Raw genomic sequence first — 22,520 nt, forward strand, 5'->3', positions numbered from 1 at the left:
ATGAGAGAGGGAGTTATGTAAGTGCAGAAAATATCTCTTCATTCTGTAGGTTCTGGAAATACTGTTGGCGTAAACCACTGGAACAAACTACCCAGACGAGAAGTGAATTCTTTCTCTCTTGACATTTCTAAATAAGACTAAATGCCTTTATGGAAGATATAGCTTGTTCAAACAGAAATTATATGGCTCAGTGCAAAAGTACCTGGATGAAACTCTGTGGCCTCTGTTATACAATCAGATGTCTTTTTGGATCTCAGATCCAGTGATCTTCAAGTTTTCTCTGTCTTACTTTTTGCAGTCTCATGTTGCTGGTTATATTTGCTGCTTTTTAACTAAGACTGTAGACTTTTGGGGAACAAAAAGCCTTTCTGGGAAATTGCCTACAGAAGGACTGTAGAGAATCTAGTAAGTGGTTGAGGTCTACTCTCCCACTGACAGTAATTCTGAATAGTTATTGACATATTGAGTGACTGAAATAAAAAGTCATTCTCTAAAGAATGTGTAAGTCACTGTAACATGCTTAAGATGTGAAATATATATATAAAACATATATGAAATAGCAGGCAATGTTCCTTAGACATGGACTGTTATTAAGGTTCAGTGCTGACTTGGTTTGAGGTGACCTTGAGGTTCTACTTCTGAAAAGCTATTATTTGAGGTTTTTTTAGTTTTATTTTTAATTTTTTAAAAGTTTGTAGCTTCAGCCATGCATTGCAGAGTCAGGCAATATTTGATTCTGAATTTATAGCTTATCCTTACAACACTGAACTTTGGATATTCACATATTTTTTGGAGTGGAAAGCTGGCACAGAAGAAAACAATCTCCTGAAAGAAGTGCCTGGGCTTGAAATCCATTCTCAAACTGGATCAGTTTAGCATTGGCAAGTGGCCATTGGTAATCAGTCTTCTGAAAAACAGTGATAGAGTGGCTCCTTTCCTTGGATTAAATAACTCAAACCAAGATTTGGGATCAGCCCTTGGTGCATAACTATCAATCTGTATATAGAGTTAGCCACATTTTTATGAGAAGATATTTTGACAAATACAGTGTTGTCTGCAGATCTAAATAGACTCTTGGGGGAAGGAAAAGGCAGAATTTACATTTCAGCTGACCTTAAGGAAAGAATATATGTCACACAGGATACAGATAACTTAAATGCTCCAGAAATGCACTTGCTGTGGATGCACTTTCTGATGAAAGGTTGTCATGGAGTACAAATAGAGACAGCTAGATGCCCTAGAGCATGTATTCTTCACTGATATAATTTCAGCATAGTGAGGTAAACACTTTGCTAATGTAATGCTTAGATATGTCCTCTGTCATAATAGAGTACAAAATCCTAAACTGTTGTGCTGAACTGTGTGGGCTGTTATTATTACATTTTCATGTATTTCAGAAAAAAACCTCAATGACCTAAGAGGAACTTTAATATGCAAACCAACAGCTTTTTAAAAGCAGTACTTGATAAAAGCGGTTTTCATACAAACTTAAATCCACGAGAACTCACAAGGTTTTTAGTGACATTATGACTGACATAAAATAGCAATGATAATAGTTCCTGTATCATCCTTATGTATGATGTACATGTTTTGATTTCCTGATACTGTTTTTCAGAATAAAATCTGGAGTGTATTTCTTCATTTCAGAAATGAAGAAATACTCTTTGTACCACCTCCTTGAATTTCTGCAAATTTGTTCTTATTATTCACAGAAAATTTACTATAAAAGAAGTACAGACTGAAAAGTTTGGGATTAACTTGTACTAACAAGGAGTGTTCTTGCTGCAGGTTCCAGCTTGATTCCAGGCCAGGCCAGTAGTGAAAGTCTTTTAGAGCTGGTAAGAAAATATCTTTTAGAGCTGGTAAGAAAATGTCAGATGTGCTGATAAGAAATTGGACACATTGGATCATGGAACCATGATCACCCTCCAGTATCTTTTCTTATCTCCTGTTACCAGTCTGAGTTGCAAGTTACACAACTTGCAACTGTTGTCACGTGACAACATCCCAGTAGCTGGTTCCTACTCATGATGGATAACTTCTGGTATCTAGGTTGTACTCAGTAAGCTGGCAATCACTCTTCCCTCTGCCAGTATCCGCATGATATCCCAATTTGCAGCCTTGTTAGCAGTCTCATTTATAGTCCATGCACAAGCAGAATCTCAATCATTTGCTTCTGTATTTCCACTCACCTGGACTCCTTTAATTTCTTTAAGTTTTCCTCTTTTCCTTCTTGGATAAGATATAGCGTTGTGTTACTGTGCTGATTTCTTTGACGTGCCCAAGGCAGGCAGGAGCGAGAAAGCCCTTGAAGGTTACCCAGCCTGCTAGGAGAGGATGGACCAATCCATCTTTAGTGTTGGGAGCTGCTTTGGAATTTGACGTTCTGGCCCAGTCAAGCCTCTTGCAAGGGTAAATCTCCCCATCTTGCCTGTCTACAATTTCTTCTCTCTCTTCCATTACCTTACATGTGCAGATGGCTCTGTCTGGGGTATGTATGTGCATTAGTGCCACATTTATTAATAAGTATGTAGTGTTGTATTTAAGGAATGCATAAGGATCACTTGTATGTCTGTCCTTCCACAGTGGTGCAGAAAGGCCTATGTTGTTCTTCAGATAATGGACCTTACACAACTTGCAAAACAATTTTTTAACAGAATTGTTTCTCAAATATAATTTTGAAGACCTTGTCTCCTAATGGGTTAGATTTGCTTTGAGACTTCTCCTTAAAGAGAAATCCTTTGTTTTGTCAGTGTGACAGACCCATTTAATAATACGTGTCACTGGAAATAAAAATCATGTCTTTTACTGGTGTTTCTACGCATTGAACTGTGGAGGGAGGTGAAGTCAGACATTGAATATGCAAGGCAACAATTGACAAAGTGATATACAGCATTTACTTGGTGTCCAGCCAGGGATTTGCAATGCTTTTAAAATGGTAAAGTACATAGCAAATATTTGATGTGCCAAACCACAGAAGATGGTGATGCTTACGGAGTGGAAGAGACTCTGTAAGTAGTCCCTGTAGTGTATTTACTATACTGTACATTTTGCACATGCTATTTATTATACTGCTTGTTTGTAGTCTTTTTCCACCCAAGTATATTATCATGAACAGAGACCCATTGGGAGAGTTTTACTTATTGTGCAATGGGAATTGTGCTTCTTGCTGTCTCCTTCTTCCACAAAATCATTTTCGGTAATGGGCAATGCCGAAGCTTTTTATTACCATATAGAAGAGTGTTCTGGAAGCAAAATTAGATGTAACAATATCAAAAAATCCCAAACAGCCCAAACAGAAAACCAAGAGTAACACCCCAAACACAAACAGAATTGCGGTCTTCAGGGAAAGGGAAAAACATCAGGAAAAGCTGATGTTTTAAACATCTCCTATTCTCCATTAATTTGCTTCCTTATTTCTCCACTAATTTTTCCTTCCCCATCCCATCCCATTCCATTCCCACATTTCCTTTATATTGACTTTTCTCATCCTGACATGTCTATAGTTCAGTCTTCTGCTGCAATGAAGATGTGATCTGGCTAGTTGTGAACTCACCAACTCACTTGCCATAAGCAATGCAACTGCCAGAACCCAGCTTATGCTGAACACCCTGAAGGCGGGAATACAACTGCTGTGCTTCTACTAATGTCTAAACTGGATGCTACATCCCAATGGTGTAAAAACATCTGAAGGCTTCCAGGGGGACTACCAGTGTGCTTTGTTGTCCAAATTTGTCAGATCCTTGGGACAAGAGGTGACTTGGCATTTGTTTTGTCTGTGGCCAGACACCCGGAGCAGGGCTGAGTGCTTGCCATATAAATCTGATCCTCCATTTAAAAATGCTGTGAGAAATCCTGAATTTTGCTTTTTTTTTTTTTTTTATTTTCTATAGCTTATCCTGAATGATCCTTTGGATTCTGTTCTGTTTTCACTTGTGCTGGTAGACCTAAGAAAATCAGTTGAATTTTATTACAGGGGAGCTGATATGTTTTTAATGTTACCCTCAAAACCAATTAAAACAAAAAAAAAAGTTTGTCTGATGTTGCCTGATTTGAATTATTACAGAAATATCTAAGGTCTACATGTGGGTTAGTTTTGAGTACAAAAAAAGCCTACATGACTGAGACTTCTGTTCTTCAAGTTCTTGGGCAACTACTTACCTTTAAGCTTGTAAGTGTCCCATTTGAAGGTGGAGCTCTTGCTTGATGTTAAACACGTGTAGGAACTTGTCAGGCTGAAGTCTGAAACTTCCTTCTTATCTACGGTTTACTCTGTTTGTGAGGGAAATTTAAGCAATGCACCTTTATTCTGTTTACATCAGCTGTGGATCCATTTCCCTGTGTTTGTGGAAATCCATGTTTGGCATTTTCAGAGATGCCTGAGCCAAGTTCAAACCTCAGTGTTTGGATATAGGGTGATGGTCGACACATGTCCTGTCAGTTCCACAGTTTTGGTTTTTTTTAAATGATTTTGATTATGCACTGGGCTTATATAATGAAAACAAAACTTTCATTACTCTAGTTTGGGAGGGACTGTCGTTGAAGACGGGAAAGAGAAAAGGATCATGGGGAGAGAGGCAGGGAAGGTTGAAGGAAGACAAACAACCAATGGTGCTACAGCCAGTGAGGGCAAAAAGTCTGGATAGAAGCAGCATTTCAGAGATTGTTTAAGGGCTGAGTCCCTCCAGCTCCTTTGGAGCATCAGACTGGTGTTGCAGATTGTTTCTGAGTCTGGGCTGCAGTTACCTTTCTGCCTGTGTATGAGGCACCCCAAGCAAGAGGCTTTGGAAGCCTGAGAATCCTAGAGTCGTACCTTTTAAAGGCTCCTTTCCTCTCATCCTTGCAACTTCCCAGTGGTCAGAAGACGATACCTGGTCCCTGCTGTAGCTGGGCTCCTCTGTTTTTCAGGGAGAGGAAACAAAGGAGCTAGAAGGATCAAATTGAATGGAAAATAGTAGTACCTTCAAGACTGCATTTTAGATTAAATTAAAATTATTTCATTTTGATACTAAGATTTTTATAAATTTTATGGCACCATGGGACCTTATCAGTGGACAACCAGGGGTGAACAAAGCCTGTACACATTTATTTATCTTTGCTAAAGATTTGCTAAAGAACTGAAACACTGAGTAATTACAATGCCTGGATCTTAGCCAGACAGTCTTGGACAGAGTAGCTGACCAGTCACATCTGTTCTGTGCCTTCTCCACAGGACCTCTTCTCAGGTTAGGAGCAGTAATGAACTTAAACCAAAACGGATTATTTACGGTGATATGCAAAGCATGAAAGGAAAGTAGCTTGAAGTTTTCCTGAGCCTGGAAAGACAGAGAAACTAAACTGTAGGTAAAGTCTCTCCCTCTGAAGATGAAGGGCAAGATTCTCAATTGATGTACATCTCTGCAATTTGGCATCAGTGAAGCTATGTTGATTTACACCAGCTGAAAAATCTGGAAGGGAACAATGCACTTTTTGTTTAATTTTTATGTGATCATCAGACAATCCGTCACATTCAGTTGGAGAGGAATAACATTTGGTAGATGTTTAGTCTTGATTTTTTTTTCCTGAAATGGGAAGTGAATTAAATGAAGTGAAGACAGAATAAGGCATTTTTATTATTTGAGCTAGCCGAACAGTCTGAAAAATATTAAATTAAAAAAAAAGTCAAATAAAGTATTTGACATCACAGTGAAATACAGTTAAATGCATTATTTCTTATAAGAATTGTTAATAGGAATTTAGAGAAGTCAGTTGTGCTGGACATGACTAGATTTACAATGAGTTGGCTGAGTGAAACTGTCTGGCTAATCCATCTCTTTCACAGCATATGTTATGTAGCCCTTGCCTGTTGTACCTTTATCATCCACTGACATCCCTCAGTGCTGAATGTCATCAGAGGACCCAAGGTGCAAGGATTATCAGTTCTGTTTTAGGGACTGGAATGAAATTTGGACGGGTGTCTGTCTCTACCCGCTGAGCTCATTTTGCTGTAGTGGTGGAAATCATGTGCCTGTATTGCTGCGTGCCCTTTACAAATGGCTTGCCCTGAAGGGAGGGTGGTACAGTGGTGGCTTTCTCAGAGGCATTGAGCCAAAGCAACAGAAATGATTTATGGACTAAAGTCCATGCTCACCCAAAGGAACAAGTGATTGTAAGGGGCTGCTTTCTTTTTCTGCCTAAGCCTGTTGTCAAAGGTGGTGGGGATGAACAGGCAATGCCAAACTGCCCTCTGTCTCCTGTGCAGGCAATGTTAGACTGTAAACAGCGCTGAAGACCTGGCAGACTTTTTGTCCATCACTGGACATGCATCAGTTTTGGCACAGAGCAGGAAATGACTGGTGCAGCAAAAATTTTGGAGCAGGTCATCTCCCTGTTTCATGGAATTGAAACCCTGGGACTTCCCATTTGAGACTTGTTCTGCTGCTGGGGAATACATATATTAAATTACTATTATTCCAATCTGACAGTAGGTTACAGTCCAACCTGTATTACCTTTAAAAAAACAGTTTTTCAAGGATGCTGTAGTTTAATATGGGAGAAATATTCCTAATATGTTATTCTCAAGGCTACCAGCCAAGCTGTGCAAACCACCCTTGCAGTCAATGGCAAATAGTAGTGTGGGAAATGTACTTCCTCTTTCATAGGCAATTTTGCCTTTTCTAATGATGATATTGTGCATTCCAAATCAGAAAAGAATACAAATATGTGATGTTTTCAGTAAGGCATGTGTTAAAAATCCCTAAACCTGATCTGGGAAGGTCTCAGTGATTTTGGAAATACTGAAAAAGCCAGGCTTACCTCCCAGGCCGCATGACTAGGAGAAATAGCTGGAGAGTCCAGGAACAGACCACCTTGCTACTTAGCAAGGTAGGTGGGGCAGGGTGATGGTGAGCCAGCCATCAACAAGCCTTGACATCAGGGGATGCTCAGTTTGAAACAAATCTACCCTCTGTGAACATGAGGTTAACCCAGTATGAATTGTAGTGGGAGAGGAAATGCCGCTGAGCACAAATCCCTTTTCTTCCAGCACAGGGAAATGATATTAGAAAAACAAGGAGATTTTCTGGAAAATTACTTCTTGAAAAAAATGGAGGAGAAATGTTCTTCTCTGGCTTCTGATGATGGGTGAGCAAAATTTGAGTGTGCAATTTATCTCACCTACACACTACACGTGGAATGTGTGTTTTGTTGTGCAAATGTGGAAGGCAATTTAGTGTTATGCCCTTTACCAAGAGAGGCAGTTCAGCTGAGCTGAAAGTGGAGAGTTTCTTCATGTAGTACAGCAGCTGAAGTGAGTGAATATTATGTGGGTTGTGCTGGTACACAGTAGTACACCAAATGTTGCTCACATGGCTTTAGAGGTGTTCAGTCTGATTCGGTAGCTGCCCAACAGGTTTAGTGCCAGAGACCTATATAAGAGTATCCTGCTCTTGGACACATAGTTCCTGAAAATATAATTCCCTGTGTGTGGTTACTGCACAACCAGCATCTGACTCATTGCTTCGCAAAGCACTTTTAGTTGCTTGGGAAACATGATAATCTGCACTAGACAAACCCAGTAACTGCGGTACGCCTGTAGCAGTCTACAATCTTGGAGCAGTCAAGAAAACTTTGCTCTCTGTTAGCCACACCACAGCCACTAGGAACTTCATGTGATGACCCAAGAAGAACCCTGTATATACAGCCACTCTGAATCCATCCCCTTGATGTTCCAGCTGATGGGGACCTCTCACGGGGTGTTAGTAGCATAGTCCACATCTATTGCACAGTTTTCTTTCCATACAGCAGGGGGTAGTAAAATACTCAGAGACTACATGTGCAAGAAAAGAACATCAAACAGTAGAGCAACTGAATGGAAAACAAACAAAATGTCTATTTTTATAGTGAGCTAAATCCATATAATTTTCAATAGGGAACCTTTTGAATCCTTGTAAAACAAGTTCCTTAAGGGTTTGAATGATGCTATTTAAATGTGTAATGACTTGGCCTGTTAAAAACCCAACATATTGATTGCTGCACTTTGAGGATGAAAGTATTAAACATTTTAATTGTGCTGAGCATGTTTAGGATGCAAACAAAAGTCCTCGTTGTGAACCTGCCAATTAAAGTAGCTGCCAATAGGGAAAGGAGACATGTCTGTGGCTTTCTTTGGGTTAGCTGAGGTCATGGCTACAACTAATGCAAAGGTTCTTAAAGAAGTTTGGCATCTGAATGCATGAAAATCCCAAGCGATACTCCACACTTTCTATTAAAGATTTTGGAGCTGTTTTGGACTGACAACATTGTTTACAGAACAAGATCAAGGCTTTGCCCCCCCTCCTTATATTATTGAGGAATATATAACACTTTAAGAATGCAAAGGACAGTCTGAGATGTTAGCGCTAGGAACCCAGTTACAGGGCTGCTGTTGAGCTTCAGAGTCCTGTACATGATCATGATCTAGTCCAACAGGGAGCTCATAAACCATCAAGGAAACCCAGGGGAAGCTGGTGGGAGTAGTCATGTGCTTCTAGTCAAGGAATGGTTTAGAAGTTCACTGTTTCTCTGCTTGGAGTTTTGAAGTAACAATTTAATTTCTATTAAGTCATTGCCTGCATATTTCGTTAGTACCATTTAGCAGTACACAGAGTAACATCACATTTCTCTTCCAAATAGTGCAGAAAAAAATCAAACTTCTTATTTCCTTAAGGATTTCATAGAAAGCATAACCTGTGAAGTTGGTTCCTAGTCATGTTCTTACACCAACTTAGCCTGATAAGATGTAAATCTCAACACACTTATTCCAGTGTATGTTAAGAGCAATCTGAACAACTAACACGCAAGGTACACTGGCGTAGAGAGCTGTGAAAATCTGCGTCTGGCTCAGTGTTCCCTATTGCAAGAGGAAAACTACTTAAATCCATGTATGACATGGGAGATATTTATTTTACATTTCTGCAAAGGTTTTAAAATTTACATCTAAATTTTTTCTTTATTTTTGTCTCAGCTGATGTGGCTTCGTAGGAAGATTCTGAAGATATAGAAGTCCTTCTGTGAGTGTATACTGAATTTGTGTTATATAATGATTTGAATTTTATTGGTACCTATTACTAAAGATTCTGAAGTAAGTTAAAAAAACAATCAGTAAGCCAAATCGACTTTATTTTCAAGAATCTCCAGCTATCACTCACATATCCTTGCCAAATATGTCACTTCTCTTAGCAACAATTTAGATGACTTTGACAAGTATTTTTAACCTGTAAAAGAAAGCCACAGAGCTCACTTCTGAAATCTGAAGTTCTGTGCAGATACCTAAGGACTGGATTCAGTGATAAATTGCTTCCCCTCCTGACAAGACCATGGAAGCTTTTCTTGCAGAGAATGCTTAGTAATTCAGTGAAAGTGGTTTTGATGGATTTTTGTCTTTCCAGTTGAATCTGGCTTTGCTTTCTTTCTAGTATTATAAATTATTGTATGTGTAATAAAACACATGTACCTCTTGAGAAAAATGTTAATTCTATGGAGAAAGAGGCTGATTCAAAGATAACATTAGTTGTAGATGTATTTCTCTGTAATTTATCCACACTTTAAATTATCACCTAGGTTATCTTGGAGCAATGGCATCTTGGTAGCTGTGGTTTTAACATAAAATGTCCAAAATTTCACTTGCAGATTTGCCTGCAGACAATTTGTAGTGCAGTCTTTAATGCTCTTTTAGATCCCTTTAAAAACAGATATTTCTGGAATGACAGATGCTAGCAGTGGAGATAGTTCATTGGTATTAGCCAGTCAAAGTAAAAAAATGTCCAGTCTTTTGCAGCTACCTTGTCAGTGGTTTCTGTCATCCCTGTGGGTTGTATAATGCAGTGATGTGGCAACAGCTGAATCTGGTTGAATGTGTGCCAGAACCACGAATATGTTGCTGAATATAATGTACCTTTTTTCCATCTAATGAGCAAAAGCACAGATTATACACAGGGGTTCTCACATCCCACTCTATCTCTCATTCCCATCTTTGGATTGCCTACCAAGTGCTCCAAGTGCAAACTAACCTCTGAATTTGTTATACCAGATGCTGCTATCTCATTTAAACCATATCTTTGTAAGACATATTAATACTTAGCAATATCAGTTAAATAATCTCTTTACTCTTAACATTTATTTAACCAGGTGGGTAAGGCAGATCTGCAATGAAATCACATTGTTAGTTTCTTCTTCTAAGCCTTCTACAGCATCCTGTCCTCTTCAAGGCTCTCTTTGAGATGCTGAGTTTCATTATCTTTATTTATTTCTTGTTCAGTGCTAAACACTCACTGTTTTAAGGTTAGTTATAAACTTCAGACAATGTACTTATACTAAGAATTTTACCTGACCCAGCGCCTTATTATTGTTCTGTAACTTGTTTTTTGATCTTTTGAAGGAGTCCTTTTAATACCACTATGGTTTAATTCACCAATTCTTGACTTTTATTCTGGATTAATAATTTTCAAACAGTAGGTTTGGATTAAAATTCAAAATAAGTTTTCAAAAAGTCTTTTTATAATGAGACACTTGCATGCCCTTTAGGAATGAAAAAGGGAGAGGATATTTTCAGTTGTTCCAGAAGACTCCTGTGAATAGGTAACCTATAGATTAGATTTGAAATTTAAAAAAAAAGGAAAAGAAAAAAAGAAAGGCTTCACATGACTAGCAGGAATAAGAATGTTGATGTCACTGGGAGTGAATATCTTTAATTTTTCAGTAGGAACTGAGCAAAGAGAAGGTATCAGAAAGGAAGACTGCAGCAAGTCTGATTTTTGCTGGATTTATAAGAGTTTAGAAGGAAGCTAGTGGTGTAGTCATAAGAAAATATTTTATTTTCAGTATTCCTGGACACATCTTCCATTTAAGGAAGGCTTGGGATAAGGCTGGGGAACTGGAAAAAAACATGTCAGAGAGAGTAGTATGGCGTAGGCAGGAGCATATGCTTCATATTAGGTATTCCAGTACAGATTCTTCCTCTCCCTACAGTACATGTTAATTTTAGGGCGAAGGCTGGAATCAGGTTTTCAGAAAAAAAGGTAGAAAGCCTTTTTATTCTTGCATTCTTCAAGACTGCCAGAGATAGGATGAAAGTTTGCAAAATTGGGAACAAATGCCTTACAGTTGGATTTACTATATAAATTGGTCACTTTGGATTAAAGAAAAAAAATTAGGCTTGGATTTAGGGTGGCATTATGACCTAAAAGAGGGACTCTTCATCTGCCAAACTCACTGTTGGATTGATTAGAACCAACAAAGAGTAGAAAGAATGTTGTTTTCTAATGAATCTCAATGAGCCTTTCTTAATGAAATGTTCTACCATTTTGATTTCAGTTTTTTGGCTTAAAAGTAGAATTTAAGAAGAAATTGCCCATTGAGCCTAGCTTGTCACTGGGTCTGGAATGGCTTCGGTGGTAGGAATGCAGGTTAGCATCATGAAGGGCGAATGCTGTTATTCTGATACCTTATGGAATACCTTGTTCACCTGAGTGGGAAGGGTGGATGTTTGGAGAGGCTATTGGTGACTATACAGTTACTGTCTTCAATGCATTTTAGCTGCAAGAATTAGTTCACTGCTTATATAAAAAGTAGAATTATGGTTGGGGTTTATCTCATATCCGTGAAGGAAAAGGTGTGACCTGTAAGTTTAGGATGGCAAATGATATCAAAAGCTGATGTTTCATGTTTAGAGATTGCTGCAGGGATTAGGTCTACAGTTGCTTTTCAGGTTAGGAATTTAAGTTTTGAATGTAGAAAATAACTCTTGAATAAGTCAAGGTCTTGTTGGATTCTTTATGTTCACAGGTGATAAGAATATCCATTTCTCCAAATGCCATTAATTTGTGCTAAGTTTCACTCTAGCTATTGGTTACCTTGCTATAATTATAACCTTATGATTGTGTAAGGACTTGGGAACTCAAAAGCACATTGTTTCCAAGAAGTTATTAAACTCCACAGTTCTGTAGAAGTGCTTAGAGAAGAAACTGTTAACAATGAACAGCAATATATGATATTCAACCAAGGGTTCTAGAGAAACTTGGAAGCTGGATAACTGTAAACAATTGTTTTGAAGAACCAGAGAACACAGGAATTAATATTGTATGTTGCCAGAGAGTCAATATGGATTTTTAAGGGTGGGTCATGCCTCACAAATGTAGTAACATTCTTAAGAGAAGTCAATAAGATTGTGGATAAAGGATCTATGGTTGATTTAACCTATTTGGTTATATCTTTTAAGGAATCTAAGAAGTCAGAGGATAAAAGAAAAAGACAGAAGTCAGCAATAAATGGTCAGTTTTCACAGAGGAAGGAGGTTGTCAGTGAAGTATACATGGGATTTGTCCTAGGGCCTGCAGTGTTCCCAGTATTAATAAATGGTCTAGAAATGAGAAGAAGAAATTTTTGAGGTGTCTTAGTTGGCTGACAATACTAAGTTATTCTGAATAGAATGATAGAATCATAGATTAATTTTGGTCGAAAGTGACCATTAAAGATCATTGAGTCCAAACCCCCTGCAGTGGACAGGGACATCTTCAATTAGATCAGGTTGCTCAGAGTCACATGCAACCTGACCTTGAATGGGAAAGCTGTTCCAGTGTTTCACCACCCTCACTGTAAAAATTTCTTTCTTGTATTTACTGTAAATCTACCCTCTTTAAGTTAAAAACCATTACCCTTTGTCCTAAGTCAACAAGACATATGAAAATGTTTGTCTCCATCTTTCTTCTAAGTCCTCTTTAAGTACTGAAAGACTGCAGTAAGTCTCCCCAGAGCCTTTTCTTCCACAGGCTGAAAAACTCCAAGTCTCTCAGCCTGTCTTCATAGCAGAGGTGCTTTATCCCTCTGATTGTCTTGTTGGCCTCTGGACTTGCTCCAACAGGTCCATGTCCTTTCTGTGCTGAGGACTCCACAGCTGGATGCAGTGTTCTGTGTGGGGTCTCACCAGAGCAGAGCAGAGGGACAGAATCCCCTCCCTGCCCTGCTGCCCACGGTGCTTTGGATGCAGCCCAGGATGCTGGTGGTTTCTGGGCTGTGAGTGCAGATTGCTGGGTGATGTCCAGCCTCTCATCCAGCAGCACCCCCAAGTCCTTCTTGGCAGGGCTGCTCTACATCCGTTCATCCTCAGCCTGGATGGATACTGGGATTGCCCCAACCCAGGTGCAGCACCAGCACTTGGCCTTTTTGAGGTTTGTGTGTTTGGCACAGGCCCCCTTTTCAAGATTGCCCAGGTCCCTCTGGATGGCATTCCATCCCTCAAGCATATCAACTGTACCACATAGCTTGGTGGTGTCTGTAAATTTTCTTAGAGTGAACTCAGTCCCACTGTCTCTGTCTTTGCTGAAGATATTAAACAGTACTTTCCCCCTTACAGACCCCCGAGGGACATCGCTTGTCACTGATCTCCATTTGGATATTGAACATCCATCATATCATTGAGATGGCGACCACTACCCTCTGGATGTGACCACCCAACCAGTGCCTCATCTACCAAACGGTTCATCCATCAAATCCATTCCTCTCCAATTCACAGATCAGTATGTTTTGGGGGACCATGTCAAAGGCCTTACAGAAGTCTAAATAGATGGCACATCTGTAGCCCTTCCCTTGTCCATTGATGTGGTCACGCCATTGTAGAAGGATGCTATCATTTCCCTGTTCTCCATGTGCCTTAGCACAACTTCTAGGAGGATCTGTTCCATGAGCTTTGTAGGCACAGATATGAATACGTAACATAATTTTACAGGAAGGAGTAGGATATGTAAAGTGAAACCAGGAAGTGGCAATTTCAAAATTTTGCCTCTCATTGCATTGTTAAGCTGTCAAGATTCTTGCCACAAGATGCTGTGGACAGTAAAAACTCTCAGATGTGAAAAGTCCTTGGATGAAAAGAAGAAACCAGTGAGGACTGTTAAAGATAGAGTTGCTGCATCTGGTTAGGAATTGCTCAGCCACAAATCCCTGGAGGCTGAAAAATATTCTGGGGAATTAATGCCGTATATTACACTGTTCTCACACTCTTCTCTGGGACCCATTTTGGACACCATCAGGAATGGCTGCTGGGTAAATTGGAAGCTTGATCTGATAAAATATAATAAGGGAGGGTCTTTATAAATTAATCTTGTAAAAAAAGCACCAAATATTCAGAATATCTGATTATGCATAGGTGTTATTTGAATTTTCCAAATACTGCCATTATCAGTGCAAAACACTTGCTATCATTGTCATATTTCTGTATGTTTAAAAAGAGAAGACAATTGCTTTAGTAAGATTAATTTGGTACTCTGCACTCTGAGAACCTTTTTGTATCACTTTATTTGGAATCAAATAAATTGTGTATTTTTTTCCTTTTGTATAACTGTCCTCTTTTCCAAAGTCAAAACCGAAAATAGAAAATAAGTTAATTAAAAGCATAATATATATTACACATCATGAGTTGTCTTGCAACATAAATTGTACAGTTGCCAATCAAGCAAGCCCTCCTCTACTAAGCACAGACTACTCAGGTTTAAAGAGCTGCTCTCTGTTATCTTTTACTGTTTCTGCTGTGAATATAGTAAATTTTCCACAGTGCCATCACTCTCACTTTAGGACAGGACCCTCACTGGCTGAAATCAGCAATAGTTCTGTTTAGGCATTTAAAAGTGTCAGAGAGTCATGAAGGAATATTTAGTCCTTTTAGTTGCATGAAAAACCTAATAAAAATACTGTATTGCTCAGAAATAAATTAAAAGATTTTGAAAATCTCGGGTACAGAGAAACTTACAGATGTTCAGGACATGAGATCCCCTTTGAAGCAATATGCTGTATACTGCTGGTGATAGGCTTTCATTAGCTTTATTAGCTTCAGCTTCTTAATTTATACTCCTGCCATCAAGTCCTCTGTCTCCATTCTCTCACAGACACTCTCTATAGTCTGAGTGCATGAAGCTTTGTTGCAGTATTTTGCAAACACACTAGAAAGTGGCAATATTGTTAGATGTGTCCTTAGATGCCCTGTGACTTGCAGCAGCAGCAGGAGTGATGATCTTGTATTTAGTATCAAACAATAGCTCACTATAGAATTTTCTAAACTAGAGCTGGCTTCTCACCATGTCCCAGAACCAACCTGGCATTTCACAATAGAGGAATCAAATGTCTTTTGGCAGCATCTGATGTCATCGTTGCTTAGGGCCTGATCTCAGAATTTGGCTGTCATGAGTCACTCCATCTACTTGTTGTGTAAAACAGAAAAAATGTGGGCATCAGCAGTGCTGTGACCTTTATACAGTTTTCAACAGATTGAAAGAAGGCAGAACTGTTATTACTAATTTTAAACCGCTAATATATGTTGGGCTTTTTCAACCCATGAAGCTAATGAAAGTCTATCACCAGAAGTATACATCATATTACTTTAAAGGCAATCTCATTTGAACCGAAGAACTCACAAGCAAAATGACAGTGGAATGTGCTTGGACAGAAGCGTTGCACCTCATTCTCCACTGTCCTGTCATGGGTGATGTATTACTTTTGGCATATTAGCTAAAGTTGCATTGAGAAGCAAAAAAAATCACTCTTGGGTGCAGACATCACATTTGGTGTTCAGAGTTATAGTTTATGCTGAAGACCTGCTGAAATTCTTCAGAAGAAAATATTCTGTACAATATGCATGTATTACTAATTTGCCAAACCTCTGAGGCTATTGGGAAAAAACAGGGGTTTCTTTAACAGGCTGTGATCTGGCTGATCTGGTCTGTTTGTAATATACAACATTTATCACTTGTGGAGCTTGACCAGTATAATAAATCAGTTGAGTTCTACTTAAGTAATATTTGAGCAGGAGTTAAGCTGTGAGTGAATTATGGGATGATTTCATATGGTGGTCATCAGCCATGGATAGTTATGTGCGGAAAACAGACCAGAGCTTCATATCCTGATCCTTTCCTATATTCTTCTACTTTTAGTAAAGTTGTGTTGCTTCTGCTTCCTGTCTTATTGCAGGTACTGATTGAAGACAAGTAGAATAAAGTGATTGTATAATAAAGAGGATTAAAAAAAAATATAAACAATATATTAATACATAGGAGGTGGTAAAAGATTACCACATTCAACAAGGCAGAACAAGTTTAAGATTTTAGAGCTATCTTTATCGTGACTTGTGTGGTACATGTTGATGTCTGAAAGTCCATTGTTTTGGGGAAAAGGCCTTTATTTTAATGTTATCTTTCTGACTATGGTAGTTGCATAATAAAATTTAAAAATGTGGTGTTTAGGACTACAGCAGGAAAAGATTTGACATACTAGCAGTTTGACAGTTTGAGCACAGTCTGCTAGTTGTGCCAAGCTTTCAGTTTCCAAATCAAACTTTTTGTCTGTGTCCTTCAGATGGTCTTTCTTCCAGATATTGGAGTGGTGTAGTTGGACCATGGAGTTTCATCAGTGAAACTGGGTAGGTCTATTCTGATCTGTTCCCAGTTGAAGATGGGATTGAGGATATCTGCAGTCTTCTTCTGTTACAAAGATCACAGTCATTTCTGCACACCTCATGCTGCATCATATATACTCAGAACCAGAATTTATCTCTGGCAAGAGCTATGCTTCCTGAATTATGTTTGGCATGCTTGTTCTCCGTTGTGAAGTATTTATCCATTTCCTGGTGTCAGCTACTGAATCCAATGGGATTATGGTCCCATTTAAATAAAATCCAGTCTTATCATCTGCTACTGAATCCAAGAATTATTATCACTTGTTTCATGGGCTTCTTATCAACAGTTTATTTTGGCCTGTTGGTCTTGAAACAGTTTCATTACACCTCATCAGCACCTGTTTTTACTAATTCATGATGTGGCTGAAGTTGAAGTGCAGGTGGCTCTGCCATCTAGTTTTATTTGGATCTATTGCTGACTTAATAATATGAGCAAAAATGGCAGATGAGCGTCTGTCTGCCTTTTTCTGTAATAAATGTACATAAAGAATCCTGCATCTGCTAACTGACACTGCAGATTGCTTTCCCTTCAGTGGAAGTCTTTCCAAATGGTCTCAGAAGCAGCAAGAATAGATGCTTGTGGTTGTTTTTCCTGGCGTATCAGTGGTGTATGGAGATACATAGTTTCTGCTTCCTCTGTTTCTGTCACTGCAGTTTATAGGTTGGCCATTAATTTTTCTGTCAAATTGCAGTCTGGAGCATATGTGTTAGATGGCATCTACAGTACATGGCACCTGCACGCTCCATACTGTTTGCTTAATTCTGTATCAATATATTATTATTCTATTCCTTTCACTGATCTCTTCAGTTGCTCTTCCAATGAGTGGCATGTTTCTAAGACTAGGTCTATTGCTTTAAAAATGTAAAACTGATTTGCTTCTGTTCTTTCTGAGATTAATTGTGGGTGCCAAGAATGAGAGCTCTGCAGTATAAACATTTTTTTCTTGGTATTCAATGCAAATACTTATTCAGGTAAAGGCAAAACAAAACACTTTTGTATCTACTGTTCTTTTTGGGCTCCTTGAATATTTTGATGATCTGTTCCAGCATTTGGGGGCACTATTCCAACAGGATTGTCCTGATCATCTTCCCCCCACTGTAGCCCCTCTATAGTGTTATACTAATGACTTTTCTTTCCTTCCATTATAAATTCTGCAGGGAGACTTAGTTCTGGTGTTCAGTTTTACTCCCTGTACACGGATTTTGTCTGGAAATCCACCATGCCTGGCATCACTCCATGTTGATGATTTCTTTTGTTTCTCACCCTTATTTTGTCTCTTTTTAAATTGTGTTTCCTATATTATTGTGGAACTCACAAGACTGACCTCTGCTGTCATCTTCCATATGCCACATGCTGAGTAGTAACATAAGAAAACAACACATTTCTTAAGGCTTTAAATTGAGAGAGCTGTAACAGAACTGAAGCCTTGTGGCAAGCCAGTGTTCCCAGATGGGAAAGACTACATTTAAGGCCTTTGGTGCTATTAATTTTTAAAGGCTGCAAAGAACGAATAAAGTGTGAGTGAGGCCTGATGGCTGACAGGGATGGAGAGGCCTGAGCTAACCGTGGTACAGCAGTGCCCCTCTCAGCACCAGTGCCCCTGACTTCTCCCTGGCTTAATTTTGGAGCAGTCTCAACATGAGATCAGGGAAGCACTTCCAGTGGGAATACACTTGCCAAAATATGCCTTTATACTTTAGTGCTGTGCTGGCAGTAGTGTGGTGCTCAGCAGGTGAAGGGGAGGGAGGTGCTGTTACAAAGATGTTTGCACTGGGAGAGGTGCAAGTCAGGTGCAAGGCTGCTGAGCTATTTTGAGGGTTTTTCACTCTTTTTAGCCTGTTCTGATTAGTTTATATCTGAGGGCAACATTTTTACAAATTGATGATGAAATGTAATCATTCTTTGTTGCAATTCTGTCTAAATTTACGAACTTCCACTTCCCTGAATGCCAGGAGAAGTAAACATGAGAGGCTCAGTGCTTTAACAGACTCCTCAGATAATTGTCTACCCTAAACACCTCTTTCTTGCTTCATTTGTTTATCAAAATCATCCTACATGCTCTCTAGTTGTCTCTGGGGCTTTCCTGCTGCCTGCTCTATCTGTGCCTGTACTTTTGCCCTTTCTCATCCTTGGTGAACTCAACTGAACAACAAATTCATTGCCCTGAATTTGAACTTAGTCCCTAAGGAAAATTGCAGTTGTTGGTTCTTTTACTAGGCCTCTGTTTTGGGTGCTGACCTCCAGTGTTTCTTCTCTTCCATGGAAGTGTTGTAACCAGAGTTTACATTTAGCCTACTATGTTATACTCAATAAAATGTGACTCCTAAATTCAACTCCACTATCAGATAGCTTTTCTATTCATATTTATAAATGCCACTGGCTTTGTTGTATGCTGTCAAACTGCAGTTCTCCTTTCCCCCACATCATGTTTTTCTTGTTTTGCATAAACTCCATGTTTCAGAATAGAAAATAATTGGCTTTTAGGGTCACTTAGGGAAGATATTTTGTTTTCCCAGGTGTCTGGGTGGGGCATTTTAGCCAATCACATTTATTACTTTAAGAAGACCTCTCAGGCATTTGAACTTGGCCCTATTTCCTGCCAATAACACCTGGCAAGAGAGCTAGATAAGTTAGATTGCAGATTTATTAAAGATTTATTTTAGGTAAGGCCTGTTTGTAAGATATTTGTGTGCCAAGTTATGTCTGGAGTAAAACTTTATAGCAAACACTAAATCAGAGACAAGCAGTACAGAAAGAAATGTAAAGGGGAGTAAAATAGAAAGGCTGACAGATCTGTAACTATAATAAAAATTGTTGTGGAGAATTCTATGCATTAACTCAGATAATTGCCAGAGTCGTAAAATCCAGATTTTTCTGTCTTCAAGACTCCTGGGACCTGCTGGAGAAGAAGAAAATTAAATGTAATGGTTCATATATAATTCAGAATTTTGTTGCTTTTTATCATTCTCAAAAGAGTAAAAGTGACCTACTTTCTATATGTTGTAGTTTAGTGGGAAATTCCCCTGACTCTCAGTGTTAGCATGCTTGTTCTCTTCTTAAGCAGGTGCTAACTCCCATCTCTGCTTTACTACTGCTGGCATAGTTTGTGCTAAATGTGTTGTGACATTCTTTCCTCTCAATGTACGGTGGAGATGGTTGTGCTCCTTCCCAAATTCCAGTTTTGTTAAGCTTCTGGGATTAATGCAGGATCTAAATTAATTTTCTGTATGTTAGTTGTCAACCACAGTAGAATTAATTAAATAACAAGCTCTCCTCTAAGATTTGTGTTTTTAGAATCAGTAAGTTATATGTAATGATGGCTTAAAACAGAAAAAAAGAAGATAAAGCTCAAAGACATGTATAAAAGGGCACCACTTCTTATTTATTTGTTACAATGTATATTTGGAATAAAATGTAAAGGAATAATTAGAAATGTTCTTGAAACTCAGAGGAGAGTCAGTATTAGTGCCATTTTAAGGATGGATTTGAACTGGAAATATTTCAATCCAGAAGACTTCTTCCAATCTATATTTACAAAATCCAAGGAGAACAGTCTAAAAAATTGGAGCGAGGAAAACTAGTAAATTTGATGTAAGGTTGCAAATCAAGGCTATCTCCATTTACAGTACAACACTACAGAAGTATGCTAGAGAGAGTATGAAACCAATTGGTTCTGATCTTGCCCTCCAAGAAGAGCCAATTTTTGGTTTTCTGGATCCAGCTCTATATGGAGAAAAAGGAGAGAAATTTAATGATTCTATACTTTCCCATCATATTGCTGAACTTATTCATGATTGAGGAAATTCCTCAAATTTTTCAGTGCTTTTTCTATTCCCTTCAGGGATAGAGACAGATGAGGGAACATGTTAATCTTCTTTTGCTGAAAAAGAAATTTCATTGACCAATAAGAGATTCTGGGTTGTATGATGGACAGTGCTCTAGTTACTTCTCGAAGAGAATTGGCTACACAGTTTGATTCTCAGGTGTACGTACAAGAAGCAAAACAAAATAATATTTTTCACTAAATGAGATGTATCCTTTAGAACTGTTTGTGGGGAAATATTTGAAAAATAAGCATGGTTCTGTTTAGCCATGTTCTATTTAGTTATTTATTTGAAGTAAGCAGTTTCATCCAACTATGGATACTAGACCAGTTAGCAAGAGGACTTGTTCATATATTTTTGTTTTACTTTTTTGATCCAAGTCCTAGGAGTTGGGAGTTCGGTTCCAAAGGGAATGAATTTATGTATGCAGGACACGTTGTTCAAGGAGCTAATACTTACAGTAAACAGAGAGAGGTTGCTTAACTGTTGAGTAATGCTACAACAGTTATTTCCAATATTTTGCAAGAAACAATGTTCATGCAATGTTTTACCACTAGCAATTTGTTAGTGGTTTTAATTTAATGCCAAAAAAATCTCTAAGGGCTGTACTTTCAAAAACATGGAGCATCACACATAGGGAACTGTACCCTCTTTCTACTTTTGTAAGGTAAGGCATACATGAAAGAGACACAGTTTTTTTCTCCCATTAATAGTACTATAAAATCTAAATAGTGTAAGAACACTCTTGTGACATCACAAATAGTAAATTATATCCATTGAAAGGAGATGCATGTGTGTGCAACTTATGTTACAGGTTAAAGTCTTTAAAAATGCTTTGAAGAAAGTCTTTTTCCAATGAATTACTTCAGGAAGGCAGATACAGTCAGAAGTAGCCTTATTTGTCTTCTGTTGTTGAAGCAATGATGTGTTTACATTATAGTCAGGTCAAACCTAGCAGAACTACAAGTCTATATGCAATTCTTTTTGCAGTGTATTACATTTATTGTGAATAATATTTTTAAAGTGACTGGAAATAAATTATCTGTAAAATGTCCCTGGAACTCCCTCCCTCCAGATCCTATAAACATTGATAATACTTCTCTATTTAGAGTATTTCTTTGTAGCTTAACGGTATTGCTAGAAGCTTTCCTTTCCAGTGGAAATAGGAGGAAATTTCCTAGCGGAGGTCAGCTTTAGCAAACACTCCTGTTAATGCAATTCTCACCAAGTTCTTCCATTTGAGATAGAAGCAAGTTCTTATTTTAAAGAGGGAGAACTAAAGGATGAGGCAGATGAAATACCTTTGAAATATCTTACTCCTGTTAAGCGGCAGAGGGAAGCAAAAGGTTTTATCTCCTGTGCTTTTGCTTTCTCTACTGCTATGATATTTGTGTAGGTATGCATACCTACATAGGTATATAAATATTTAGATATCGATATTGAATAGAGACATAGTCCTGAGCTAGAGTTGATTAATATCTACTTTTCTCTAACTAGACATTTGAGTCCGAAATACTGGAGATTAAACATGAATATTCTGAAGGGAAGCTAGGGCTTTCCCAACATTTCTTCCACCAGTTTAATAACAGTTTCTTTGCTGGTGCAATCCTATCATTATCACCTTCTTTAAAAACAGCAACATAAGATCTTCTTGGCCTGAAGTAAGTAAATTAATGTGTATTTTTTATGTGGTATAATACTGTGCATGCCTACATACATACACAGATTTTTCATGAACATATCTACATTGCATTAGCTGTCATGGGTTTTCATTCAGTTCCAAGCTGATTGGTCGTTGGCTGCTTCATTTTGTTAAAATCTGAATAAAACCTTAGGTGGCCCTTGGAAAAGCTTGCCTTCAATGAGGACATAGAATTTAAGATATGGGACATATCAACTGATTATTATTTCCATCAAACTCACTCCCAATTAGCATCCCCTTGTGAAAATAAGTATAAAAGTAGGTTTCCTCATAATTTCTTTCCTCTTTTCTCTAACCATTAATTCCTTTAATAACTATGAGCAGAACCTGTATCAGAGAGTCTGTGTGGCCACACCCATGCCTTTTAATACAGAAAATCCAGGAAATATTTAGGTATTTATGTTAATGTCACCCTCTAGATGATGCTTTGCAGATAATATGTTTCTTTAAAATACTCCATGTCTCATATTCTTTGGTGAAGCATCCACAGGACTGGCTTTCCATTCAGATGTTGACATACACATGGTGGTACAT

At 38.3% G+C, this 22,520-nt stretch overlaps 1 long non-coding RNA gene across 1 annotated transcript in view; it reads left to right on the plus strand.

The window, feature by feature from the left end:
* Positions 1-22,520, plus strand: part of LOC125328037 — a 270,003-nt gene that overhangs the window by 140,113 nt on the left and 107,370 nt on the right. The window contains exon 10 of the long non-coding RNA XR_007204508.1: positions 1,789-1,838. This is a non-coding gene — a long non-coding RNA (uncharacterized LOC125328037). The remainder of the gene's footprint in view (positions 1-1,788; positions 1,839-22,520) is intronic.

The sequence above is a fragment of the Corvus hawaiiensis genome, chromosome 6, assembly GCF_020740725.1.
Source record: "Corvus hawaiiensis isolate bCorHaw1 chromosome 6, bCorHaw1.pri.cur, whole genome shotgun sequence".
NCBI classification, from domain to species: Eukaryota; Metazoa; Chordata; class Aves; order Passeriformes; family Corvidae; genus Corvus; species Corvus hawaiiensis.